The following is a 13,578-nucleotide window of genomic DNA, read 5'->3' on the forward strand; positions in this document are numbered from 1 at the left end:
ATGAAAGGGCATGCTAAGACATTTCAGAAGTCAATTATGTTGAGGAACGGGAGCTGGGACGCTTTTTGGTTGCGTCTCCAACAATTTGGGACTCACTTTTGAAATGAATAGACTCGTGAAAAGATGGAAGAGTCATAAGGCCCTGGTAATGCCCAGATGGCAATATTGCTTTCATTGTGAAACATTCTGGACAAATTGATTCCTGGTAATCAAATATGGGGCCAGATGTATGACGACTTCCTTCCAAATTGCAAGTCTCAAAACAATGTACTAATGTTTTGCAACAGAAATTGCAGTCGCAAAACACTCACAATTTCCACCTACTTCAAATAGGTGGGGATACACTTGCACCCCTTCCCCTTTGCAAATGCATGCAAAATACTTTTTTAAGGGCAGGCAGTGGTCCCAGGGACCACTGCCTTCCCTTAAAAAATTAAACCAATACCTTTCAAATATTTTTTTTGCAACCTGTTTTCATTTAAGGAAAATGGGTTGCATTTAAAAAAAAAGCTGCTTTATTAAAAAGCAGTCCCAGACATGGTGGTCAGCTGAGCCCAGTAGGCTACCATCCCTGGAAGGGCTGGCATTCACAATGGGCTTGCAAAGTGCGAGAGGCTCATTAATGTTAATGAGCCTCGCAATGTGCGACCCAATTGGAAATTCCAAAACAGTGTAAACACACTGTTGTGCTCCTCGCAATTTGCGACTGGCAGTGTGTCGCAAATTGCGAGGCGCTACATGAAAGGGTCGTACATCTGGCCCATGATCTCTACCAGAAGGGGCCATTATTTCATCACTCCACTCAAGCACTTACCTACAAAAATCCTAATGCCACCTCCTCATTAACTGTCAAAAGAAAGGGTTTTAAGTATTCAGGATTTGTAGGCGCTCAAGCAAAGTGAACGTGCAAATTATATCTCAAAGGTAATGGTGCGGGCAGGAAGGGGAGACCCTTGGGAACCCCTCAATTAGAGTATGAAAAACACACCCTTACAATATACACACAAAATCCCGCGCACTCAATAAATCTCAACAACAATGTGACAGTCAGTTTTTGCAAATTGATACAAAAGGAATTTCTTGTTCAGCGTCGTTTTCATGGAGGTTCGTGTGTCTCTCCTTTTTATTGGGTCATCAAATTTAGGTAACTTAATATACAGCCAGCCGACACGTGTTTCGTTGTAGGACTGTAAATATACAGAAGCTACAACTCTTCAGGGCTCCAATGTTGAACCAGTAATGTCTCGACCCAATTCCGGTGATACTTCCAACCCAGCGGGGTATCTTTAAATGTTCCAAGTCACAATAGACGTAGTCACCGCTCTTATGTGGAATTCCAATTTCGTGTATAATTCTCCAAGTTTCTGTTTTCACTGAGTCCGGAAAAGTCCAAATGGTGTATTCCTCTTAAAAGAACAACCACAAACGTAACCACGGGTACGTGAGTTACGATTTCCTGCGGCACAATCGCCCTCGCGTTCCTCGCGTTCGAAACCTCCTCATTAACTGCATCGGACATCAATTAAGAAATCTATCATGTCTTTCAAAGAGAAAAGGGTTCAGATTTGATCTTTGATGGACTTTCTCAAAGGTCAACTTTCAAACTTTCTTTTTTGTTTCTGTTGCATGTTAGAGCATGTTTTTTTTTGTGTTTCTTACCTGCTCAGGTCTGGCATCAGAGTGCGTTTGGTCTCCTTTCACAGACTGTTGCAGGGTGGAAAATTATGTGGTATGGCGGGGGGTCTTACCATGTAATGTTCTCACAATACACAGAGATGGACCTTCGATTCGCCCTTGGCAGCCTTAGCTCGGTCCTGGTAGTGTGGCACAGAGAAGTCAAGGATACCTAAATGAACATGTGTTAAGCATTTCCCATTACCAACCTTGACAATAAGTAAGTGACGCGACTTGAGAGAAACCTTGACACCAATTTATAAAAACAGTTTGTATTTTTGTTTAAATATAGGCACACAAACGAACTTTGCATCATACATACAACCAGAGTTGTGTTTTTTTTACAGTGTTCAGAATTAAATGCAATAGAACTGAACCCATAGAAGTCAATTGCAGAAAGCACTCAGTCACTTGCGGGGTGTATTCAAACAAACCCTCTTGTGAATAAGGTAATGCAGGTCCTAGACAAAGTTTCAACAGTAGTTGATTTGTTTCCTTACCAAGGTGCAGACGTGAATTGGTTGTCCTTGGTACTGAACGGGATCGGCTGGAGCTGGTAAAATTGCAGCACTTGATAAAACCACACTTGAAGAGGGTGTTTCACTCTTCCCATGGAGAGTAGAGACTTTAGACCCAGGTTCGCGAGCTGGATTTCTTCTACCTATCTCTGCCGCTCCAGGTACAAAGGAAGCTTGCAGCTGTCAATCACTGGGGAAGGTTGCGCCAAAGATGCTCTGCCACACACTCGACAACTCCAACCTCAGGATGCAGGTTCACAGCAGTGAGGTCATTGCTGACGTTTGTCGCTGTGAGGTGCTCTCAGGCTGGAGATGACTTTCAAGGGGTTGACCACCGAACTGGTGATCACCAAGCCTTGGCTGTGACAAATGTAGTAGACAGTTACTTTGGCAACTGGTGGTCAACAGGAGTGAAGTAGTGGCTTGAAACTTGGGGAAAGCCTACCTACTACTCCCGGGCTTGCAGACACCACTTCTCTTCAGGCTCACTTTTAACAGGCCTAGTGGGTCACAATTCTTGTCGCTCAGCACAATGAATTTCCTGCAGCTTGCAATCCAAGGGAGTCTGCTTTGGTTTCTGGTATCCACTGGAGTCCCTCTTGCTGAGAGCAATAAGCTTTTGCCACAGACACATGTTGAACACACAATTCCAGTATATGGTCACTTCATGGCACTCAAGTTTCCTCTCTTGGTCCAAGGTCCTGTTGTCGGTGGCGGCATCTTCTTTGTGCCTCTTCTCGGATTCAAAATCAGAACTGAGGTTCTAGTGACAGGGGAGCTTCTTAGTTTCGGGGGTGTTAAGGGCATCAGGGACAGTGGCCATGAGCTACTGGTCCCTGCGGCTAACCCGCCCCTGAGATGACAATATCCTGTCGGTGTACGCCACCTTTCTACCCAGAGTCCTCTATTTCAGGGTCTTCCAACATAACACAATCCTTCCTTGGCTGTACTAACTTCCTAGCCCACCCTAAAGGTGTGGCTAGCCTTTTGGAGGTATACACTTCCTAAATAGCTAATCTTTCAATCTATCAGGCTGGACAGGGTGGGAAGGGCTTTGTCCTCGAGTGAGGGACAAGGAAAACATATCAAGAGCTGTGAAAGCATTTGAGACTCACCGCCTTGATAATGGTAAAGACTAGCCTTCCTGGGAGGAAGGAAGTTTGACCTCTTTCCTGCCCAGGCCTCGTCTCTGTCCTGGAGAAGGGCTAGCACACCCTGCCAGGAGGGGAGACGCATGTCTCGGCAGCAACAGCTCGGGGAAACCCACTAAGGTCTGGGTCACTATATTCTAGAGAGAGACGGGGGGCACCCCTGTGCATGCCAGCACCAGCACACCCTCGACACGAGAATTGTGTTGGGGTGAAAAAGCACGGTATTTGACACCAAACATGACACAATTTGGTTGTTCCATAATGGAGCTGGCTATCTCGAGTTTTCTCAGTAGCAAGCCCATATTACTGTATGGACTGACACTCACTTACTGTAAAATCCTACTTTAGAGGGTTACTGAAGTGTTATATATGTATATACATATGTAGCCACACATTTAATATAATGCACTCTACCTCCTGGGCCAAGGAGGACAACCTTAAGAGTGACTTACTTGCATTAACGGTACAAAAGGGGGTCGTAATGGACGGAGCATCTGAACCAATCAAACACTCACACCCAGTCAAAATATCTGGGTTTAATCCATCACCGTTCTTTAGCCCACTCTGCCAACCCAGTTCAGACACGGCTATATGCAAATCAGTCTGACCCTGTGCCTCATGGGAACAGTCCAGCCCGAACTGCCAAGCCATGCCTTCCCTGACCGGAAACAGGCTTCCGAGGACCGGTTTCTGGCATTCCAGCCATCTTCAGCCCAGCTTGCTTGAATCCAGTGGCAAAGTGAGCAAGGGACTCACGTCTGAGCATACCCTGCCACACTCATGGTGGCCAAAAGCGGTACAAAAGGGGCTGGTAATGGACGGAGCATCTGAACCAATCAAACACTAACACCCATGCAAAAGATCTGGGTTTAATCCATCACCGTTCTTTAGCCCACTCTGCCAACCCAGTTCAGACATGGCTATATGCAAATCAGTCTGACCCTGTGCCTCATGGGAACAGTCCAGCCCGAACTGCCACTGGATTCAAGCAAGCCGGGTTGAGTCACTCTTGACAGACTTCTTGTGCAGGGCTGCAATGGCAGACCTGCAGACACATTTTTGCTTGGGTCACACAGGGTGGCACAACACAGTGCTGCATCCCTGGTGACCCCTTTACCACCCTTGTCCTGGGTACCATTGATACCATATACTAGGGACTTATCAGGGGGCAAAATACCTTGCCAATTGGATGTACCAATTCACATCACTTTGGGGGTTAAGAGCACCGCCACAGGCACCTGGTTAGCAGGTCCCTGTGCACTATCAGAGTAAAAACCACATGTAGCAGTCTAAAATTGGATAAAAAGTGTGTGGGGGGAGGGGGCATCTGATAAGAATCTCAGTTCCCAACACTCAGCTTTCCCATGAGAACCTTGATTTATCAAGAACATTTTAAGTCAATATCCAAGCCATTTTCCCATGTGTATTATCTAGCAGAATTCCTCCCAGCAATATGCATTTGGGCGTTGCTTGACTAGTTAAGAAGCAAAAGTCTTAAAGGTCAAATTTGAAAAGCAGCCATATAGGGATCCCGCATGGCTTTTAGTCAGAAAAGCAACCGGGTGCACAGCCTAAGTGAGCGCACTGTTTACAAATAAGCTATAATTAGGTGGTGCAGATGGGTAAGTGGGTGAGTGGAAAGCCCTTGAGACCATTACTGATTACAATTGACACAAACCAACTATCTTAAAGACCACCCAGTTTTTTGACGTCTGCTTCATCACGGGACAATTTGGCATACAACCGCTATATACTGTTTGGAGACCAGTCCCCTGATTCTTCCTCATCTGGACACCGATGGTCACGGGCCGGGCAAGGTCGGAATTATCACCAGCTGCGCGACCTTCTGGTTTTGACACAGCCATTATAGGCCTGAGGATTCGCAATAGCGATGAAACACGTGTCGGCTGGCTGTTTGACATAATAAAGGACTCCAACGGACTACTCGCCCTCTGGAGCTTCCGAGATACTTATGTCCCTTTGTTCTTTGTACTATTTGTTCACATGTCACATAATATATGTTTCACTGTTGTCTGAGTGCATTGGGTAAACCCGAAATTGAAAAGCAGCCATACCAGCAGTGGTTCTGAAAGAAATGTGTTCATTTTCTTTTGCTATGTCTTCCACATTCCTGATTAGAGGTTCCATACAATTTTCAGATGTGAATGTTGTGTTACCAGTTATGTACCAAAGACATTACGTCCAGTTCTATTAAATTGGTGATGTGAAAGACCCAGTTCTAATAAGGTAACCGCTTGAAAAAAGAGTGAAAGCTAAAACGCCCAATTTACTGGGACGTTACCATGCTGCACAGAAAGGGCTCTCTTTTATCTGAAAACCTATTTAAGGATTTCAGAAAGTGACAAACAACTCTTCTTTTATTGTCCCTTTGAAATCAGAGACACCTCTCTCATTTGAGCTTTGCTTTACCACATACCGTATTCATTCCAAGAAATAATTCAAACATAGCTTTTACTAACTAAGAATCTGCCTTCAATTGTATAATTGTGTATAATGCTTCCTCACGTCTTTGTCAATTGTATGTTTGAATATGGAAAAACATGTATCACTTGGAGTAGATTATCCTTGTAGCATAAGTAGTTTCTCTGGACCTGAACAGCCTACAGATCATGTGGTTCCCCTCTACAAGTCCCCTCTTAATTCTTGCAGGACATGCTGGTACCCTTCTCGTTGCTAGCGGTTATAATTTCTCTGTGTAGTGTGCATACACCCAGCATATTTCGAGAAGTGCAGGCTAACGGGAAAACCCAAGGTAGCATGTATGGCAATCCCTGGCAAAGAGTGTGTTCATAAATTAATGAGGCTGTTTCTGTACCATAAAATGTGAATGAGCTTTACCTTTACCCTGTGCTGGAAACATAGAACACAATCAATGGCCGCAAACTCTCTGTATTTCCTGCAGGTTCTGTACAGAGTACTTATTCCACTCTAGATGACTCTCTATTCTAAGAACTCTGTTCCAGTGTACCAAAGCTAGGTTAGACAGGTGACATTTAAATCGTAAAAACATTGTGGGAAAACACCAGACAATCACTATGTTGCATAGAGACACTAGTAACATATTGGTGCTTATCTGTCCTACATAAACAAAAGGTCATTCTCAACTAAGGCGTGGTGTAGGGTGCTTTCTCTGGAGATCCTTACTGACCGTGTTGAAAAAAACCTGCATTGAAAAGATAAGGTGAGACAGGTCAGTCCTGCAAACTACAAGCAGAACCATCGGGCTGCTATCAGCGCATGCTTTAAAGGTGGCCCATCATGGATCGATATCCAGAAGAAAATTGAGGAGGAGATGGTGTGGCAGAACTAAGCTGATTGACTGCACAGATTACCTACAGAGCTGAAATTTGCAGCTTTAGAAGTTGCAGTAGCACCCATAGGAGGCCTGTGAAGGATTGATGACAGGGAGGTGGGAGACATTGATTCGGCAAATGGCCAACCAGGCTACTTGTGGGAAGGGCCTTGCTGCAGTATACCCTGAAACCATGATGGAGGAGATAGAGCCCACAGCACACAACCTTAGGATCGTACAGGAAAGAGAGGTAGCCTTGCATGATTGCGAGGCAGGTGCTTATGAGCACGACGCAGATGAGAAGGCTGGATGCATGCAAGGTAAACCCTCCTCCATTCATTGCTGGGGGCTTAGTGCAGCACTCATCATCCACACTGCAAATTGTGGACCATCAATTAAATCCCTACTAGGAAGGCAAAGGTACTTTACCGATTAAATGTAGAGCTCAACACAATTTCAGTGGTGGACATCGTTTTTTTTATCTGAAAGACGGGAAGACAAACAGCGATCACTGTCTACCCCATTGGGGCCCACTGATGATAAATTGCTTCTCAATTGTGCTGACTGCATTGAACAGTCTTTGTGTAACTGCAACAAACGATGGACAGAATGCTGAATGATTCAAACATTTCCCTCCAATGATGAGATCTGGGTTGAATCCATCGTTGGGGCAGTGTGTTGCCGGTGGCAGAGGCAGCCCCCTTCACTTGGCGCTATTAATTGCAGTTTCTGTGGGACACTGTGCGCGCTGTTATAACGGCGAATGTTTTTAAATAGCAATTAGGCTTTAGTTTTAAAACGCTCAGTGTGGTGAATTCTTTGTGTATTTACTTCCTGCATACTAACTCTCCCTCTCCCGCCCCGGTCCGCCGCGTCCAATCATGGACGATTGATGCGGAGGGCGAGGAGGAGCCTTGTACATCCGGGCTCTGGGAGCTGAGCTCAGCGCTCTAGCGACACTGAAACTAACAAGGGTATTTAAACAGCTGGGATACCGCGCTCGCTGTGGAGCAGTGTGTTGCCGGTGGCAGAGGCAGCCCCCTTCACTTGGCGCTATTAATTGCAGTTTCTGTGGGACACTGTGCGCGCTGTTATAACGGCGAATGTTTTTAAATAGCAATTAGGCTTTAGTTTTAAAACGCTCAGTGTGGTGAATTCTTTGTGTATTTACTTCCTGCATACTAACTCTCCCTCTCCCTCCCCGGTCCGCCGCGTCCAATCATGGACGATTGATGCGGAGGGCGAGGAGGAGCCTTGTACATCCGGGCTCTGGGAGCTGAGCTCAGCGCTCTAGCGACGCTGAAACTAACAAGGGTATTTAAACAGCTGGGATACCGCGCTCGCTGTGGAGCAGTGTGTTGCCGGTGGCAGAGGCAGCCCCCTTCACTTGGCGCTATTAATTGCAGTTTCTGTGGGACACTGTGCGCGCTGTTATAACGGCGAATGTTTTTAAATAGCAATTAGGCTTTAGTTTTAAAACGCTCAGTGTGGTGAATTCTTTGTGTATTTACTTCCTGCATACTAACTCTCCCTCTCCCGCCCCGGTCCGCCGCGTCCAATCATGGACGATTGATGCGGAGGGCGAGGAGGAGCCTTGTACATCCGGGCTCTGGGAGCTGAGCTCAGCGCTCTAGCGACGCTGAAACTAACAAGGGTATTTAAACAGCTGGGATACCGCGCTCGCTGTGGAGCAGTGTGTTGCCGGTGGCAGAGGCAGCCCCCTTCACTTGGCGCTATTAATTGCAGTTTCTGTGGGACACTGTGCGCGCTGTTATAACGGCGAATGTTTTTAAATAGCAATTAGGCTTTAGTTTTAATACGCTCAGTGTGGTGAATTCTTTGTGTATTTACTTCCTGCATACTAACTCTCCCTCTCCCGCCCCGGTCCGCCGCGTCCAATCATGGACGATTGATGCGGAGGGCGAGGAGGAGCCTTGTACATCCGGGCTCTGGGAGCTGAGCTCAGCGCTCTAGCGACCCCTCCCTCCTTTAGGATAAATGTGCTTCGGACAGCGTCCGCGCAGCGGACGCGTGCAGCGGGCGTGCCGGAAGCGCGCCGAAGTCGAGCCAAAGTCCAGCCCGTCTGCGCCCGTCCGCGGCCGGACGGGGCGCGGGGCTACGGACCCTGGCAGTCTGACACTAACCTCCATAAGGTATGATAGACATGCTTTACTAGCACTACAACCCGACACGTATGCTACCTGCAAGCACACCATGATGGCCCAGTCACTCACAAAATGCGGGAGGTGTAGCTTCGATCCCCGCCCCCAAGTCCCAGATACTAGCTCCGGCCCTATCATTAAGGCAGCTCTACTGAATTGTAGATCGCTGCGTAAGCATGCGCTGGAAATCTACCACTTGATTGATGACCTGAAACTTGACATCCTTTTCTTAACGGAAACCTGGCTGGATGAATATTCGGATCCGGATATCATTCAGGCGTTACCTAACGGATATTCTATAGCCAGGTTAGATAGAAAGGACGGTAGAGGTGGTGGCATCGCCATTATTACTAAAGCACCTCTCGTCTGTTCCCTTGCACACACACAGGTTGATCATAGTGAAGCTGGCATCTTCAGTATCAACACTGGTCCTAATCACTCGATATCAGGTATTCTGATATATCGCCCACCGGGTAGATTATATGATTTCACTTCCACCCTCATGGAGGTGGTCACCCATCTTGCTTTAAGGAAATCAAAACTGTTAGTTCTGGGTGACCTTAATGTTCACTTTGATGATCCTTTAGACAAAGATGCAGCTGACATATGTATGGAACTGCAATCGGTTCAAGTTGACCTAAAAAATAAAGAACCCTCACACCAACTAGGGCATCTATTAGACCCTGTCTTTGGTAACTGGCTGGGAGTGTATACTACTGATCCCATACCCATACCCTGGTCGGATCATTATATCATTCCCATCTCAATCCAACTGGAAAAAACTGAGCTCTTTCGGCAGCAGTCTCTGTGGTATAAACGCAGGAAATGGAAAAGTTTTTCCTTAGACTCCTTCACTCAAATTGTCAAGGATGAAGGTCCTCCGAAAGGAGCTGACTGTGAGGCTGCCAATGAAAGCTTAAACAATATTGTCACAAAGGCTCTGGACATTACAGCCCCTAGCCGCACTATGCCCAATGCTAGAAGGTCTCAGAAAAGTGCTCCTTGGTTCGGACAAGATCTACAGACCATGAAAACGGCCTGCAAGAAACTTGAGAGAGCCTGGCGTTACAAATTCTGTGCAGACATAAAAACACAGTATAAAACTGCACAGAAAGAATATTACAAAGCCGTCCGCCTGGCAAAAGCTGAGCACTATCCCACTCGTATTACGGAAGCTGGCAACTCCTCTAGGGAATTATTCCAAATATATAAGGAGATATCCATAGTGGAGATGTCCTCCTCTATCCAAAATGACTCAGCGGAATCATGTAATAACATAGCTCAGTACTTTGCTGGTAAAATAAGTAAGATCTATACCAGTTTCTCTAAACAGGGAGCCCCGGCCGCAGATTTCGTTGAAAATTAGAAAAATGTCAACACACTGGTCTGTCTCAAATCTTTTGAAGTCCCTTCCTATGAAATGCTGTCTAAGATGTGTAACAAGATCAAGTCGGGATCGCCCAGAGATCCGGCTCCTCCTAAAATATTAGCTGAAGCTTTCTCAGCTCTGGAACCTCACTTGAGGCACTTGTTACTAACATCCTTTTCAACCGCTTGTCTCCCTGAGGAATGGAAACAGGCTATAGTGCTACCTATTAAGAAAAAGCCCAACATCAGTGTGGACGTAATGGATAATCTACGACCCATATCCCTTTTACCGTATGTCGCCAAGTTGGCAGAAAAAATCGCTAACACCCAACTGATGGAACATCTGGAGACCCATAATGTCTTCCATAAATCCCAGTCGGGTTTTAGATCAGGGTTCTCAACGGAGACAGCCCTCCTGAGGGCCACCGAAACCCTACGTGAGGGAGCAGATGAGGGAAAGACAATGGCCCTCATCATGCTTGATCTCAGTGCCGCTTTTGACACTGTAGCACATTCCATCCTGCTACAGTGTCTAAATAAAGCTGGAGTCACCAAAAAGGCACTGGGATGGCTGAAGGCTTTTTTGCTTGACAGAAGCTTTCAAGTCCAAAGGGGGAGCTTTCTCTCCGATAGGGTGAGGCTGGAGCAGGGGGTGCCTCAGGGCTCTGCCCTGAGCCCTACCCTGTTTAATCTATATATGGCCCCTCTGGCAGAGGTAGTGCAATCGTTCGGCGTGGAGCTTGTCTCCTACGCCGACGACACGCAGCTCCTTATTTCTCTGACCCAAGCCCCTTCCAAGGAAGCTGATAATTTCAATGTCTGCATGACTAAACTTGCCACTTGGATGAACGACCACTGTCTGAAACTGAACGGGACTAAGACGGAGGTCCTCATCATGGGAGGCAATGAGGCTAAATGGACGAAGGAGTGGTGGCCCAGCTGCCTTGGTCCTTTGCCCTCCCCATCCCGAGAGGCGAAGAACTTGGGTGTGTGGGTGGACAATAAACTGACCTTTGACAGCCACATAAGAAAAACGGTGGGCAAATGCTTTGGGGTAATGAAAACTCTGAACCGTACCCTTGACCTGTTACCTATTAATTCCAGGCGTACCATGACGCAAGCACTGATAACGTCCCGTATTGATTACGGAAACGTGCTGCTCATGGGTACATCTGAGAAAAATATTAAAAAGCTTCAGGTGCTACAAAATTCAGCAGCTCGCCTGGTCTTAAGGCTCCCTCGGCGAGCTCCATCTCGCCCCTCTCTTGTAGCCCTCCATTGGCTGCCCATCAGGAAGAGGATTGATTTTAAAGCTATGCTGTGGTGCCATAAAATAATTCATCACAGAGCACCGGCCTACATGTCGGATTTGGCTACTGTCTATGAACCAAGCAGGTCGCTTAAGTCTAAAGGTATGGGTCTGCTCAGAACCACACGCCCCAAAAAGGCCAGAATGGGAGGCAAATCCTTCCGGACTTTGGCGGCCAGGAAATGGAACCTTCTTCCTGCGGATATCAGGATGGAGAATAATGAAATCCTGTTTAGGAAGAAACTAAAAACCTGCCTCTTCACTTGGTGATGGGTTTTCCTCTACTCCTTCTCACACTCTCTCCACAGCGCGGGGACACGCCGGGAGGCGTCACCAGGCGCTTTACAAGCTCCTTTAAATTAAATTAAAATTAAATCGTTCTTTTGACCACTGCTCCACCCCAGTTTAGACCCAGCCATATGCAAATCAGTCATGGCCTTAAGCCTCGTGGTAACAGTCCAGACCGAACTGCCAAGCCAGGTCCTCCCTGGACCAGAAACAAGCATCTTGGGACCGGTTTCGAGGTATGTGACCCTTCACCAGCCAGACTAGCTTGAATCCAGTGGCAAAGTGAGCAAAAGACCCAGGTCTGGGCGTACCCATCCCTTTTAGGGCGAAATGTGTAACTGCAACAAATGATGGACGGAATGCTGAATGATTCAAACATGCTCCCCAGTCAAGAGATCTGGGTTAAATTCATCGTTTTTTTGCCCACTGCCCCACCCCAGTTTGGACCCAGCCACATGCAAATCAGTCTTGACCCTGTGCCTTATGGGAACAATTCAGACAGAACTTCCAAGCCAGGTCCTCTCTGGACAGGAAACAAGCATCCTGGGACCAGTTTCAGGGTATGTCACCCTATTTTAACCAGGCTGGCTTGAATCCAGAGGCACAGTGAGCAATGGACCCACGTCTGGGCATACCTGTCCCACTTAGGGCGAAAAGTGTAACTGCAACAAATGATGGACGGAATGCTGAATGACTCAAACATTCCCCCCCAGACTAGAGATCTGGGTTAAATCTATTGTTCTTTTACCCACAGCGCCACCCCAGTTTGGACCCAGACACATACAAATCAGTCTTGACCCTGTGCCTCATGGGAACAGTCCAGACTGAACTGCCAAGCCAGGTCCTCCCTGGACCGGAAACAAGCATCCTGAGACTGGTTTCGGGGTATGTCACCCTTCATCAGCCAGGCTAGCTCATAGTGGCACAGTGAGCAAGGGACCCACGTCTGGGCATACTCATCCCACTTAGGGCAAAAAGTGTAACTGCAACAAATGATGGATGGAATGCAGAATAGAACTGGTAAATAAAGGATGGCAGCACAAAGAGATCCCGTAAATAAAAGGCATAATCACCAATGAGCCCTTAGGCTCCCAAGTGCAACAAGTATGACATTGGGAAACCAAAGACATTTCAGAACTTGGGAAAATTCCTCATGATCAATAGAAATCCCAAGAACAGCAGAGACTTCACCTGGGTAGGCTAAAGATCCTCAAACCACAACTGCAGACAAATTGGCCATAAATGCTTCCAGGATTCTGGCTACCAGAAAATCACAGGAAATTAAGTAGTTGTGCATATGAATCTTCTATGAGATAACCAGCACAAAATATCACACTGAGGGCATGCTTTTCTTCTTGCAGCCTGAAATTTAATTTCTACAAATACAGGTGTCAGAACTGAATGAACAGATTATGGGCTAGATGTAGGTAATTCCGATTTACCTACTCTTAAATACCGAATTTTACCGATTCGGTATTTAAGAGTAGGTAAATAGGAATGAGGCAGATGTAGGGAATTTTTATTTTACAATTACTGAATCTGTAAGATTCGGTATTTACCGATTCGTTAAATACCGAATCGGTATTTCCCATTGATTCCTATGGGCCTTGAAGCCCTTAGGAATCAATGGGAAATACCGATTCGGTATTTACTGAATCGGTAAATACCGAATCCTGCAAGGGGGAACGGGGTGTCACTTTGACACCCTGTAGCACCCCAATTCCAGGCTTGTGTGCCATGTGGCACATATACATGCCCTAAGGGCATGTCTGTGTGTCACATGGCACAGATGTAC

General features: G+C 46.6%; 1 protein-coding gene across 2 annotated transcripts in view; it reads left to right on the plus strand.

Annotated features, from left to right (window-relative positions):
- Positions 1-13,578, plus strand: part of LOC147731087 (uncharacterized) — a 654,619-nt gene that overhangs the window by 428,826 nt on the left and 212,215 nt on the right. The window lies entirely within an intron of this gene.

This window comes from Lissotriton vulgaris, chromosome 2_1, assembly GCF_964263255.1.
Source record: "Lissotriton vulgaris chromosome 2_1, aLisVul1.2, whole genome shotgun sequence".
Taxonomy (NCBI): domain Eukaryota; kingdom Metazoa; phylum Chordata; class Amphibia; order Caudata; family Salamandridae; genus Lissotriton; species Lissotriton vulgaris.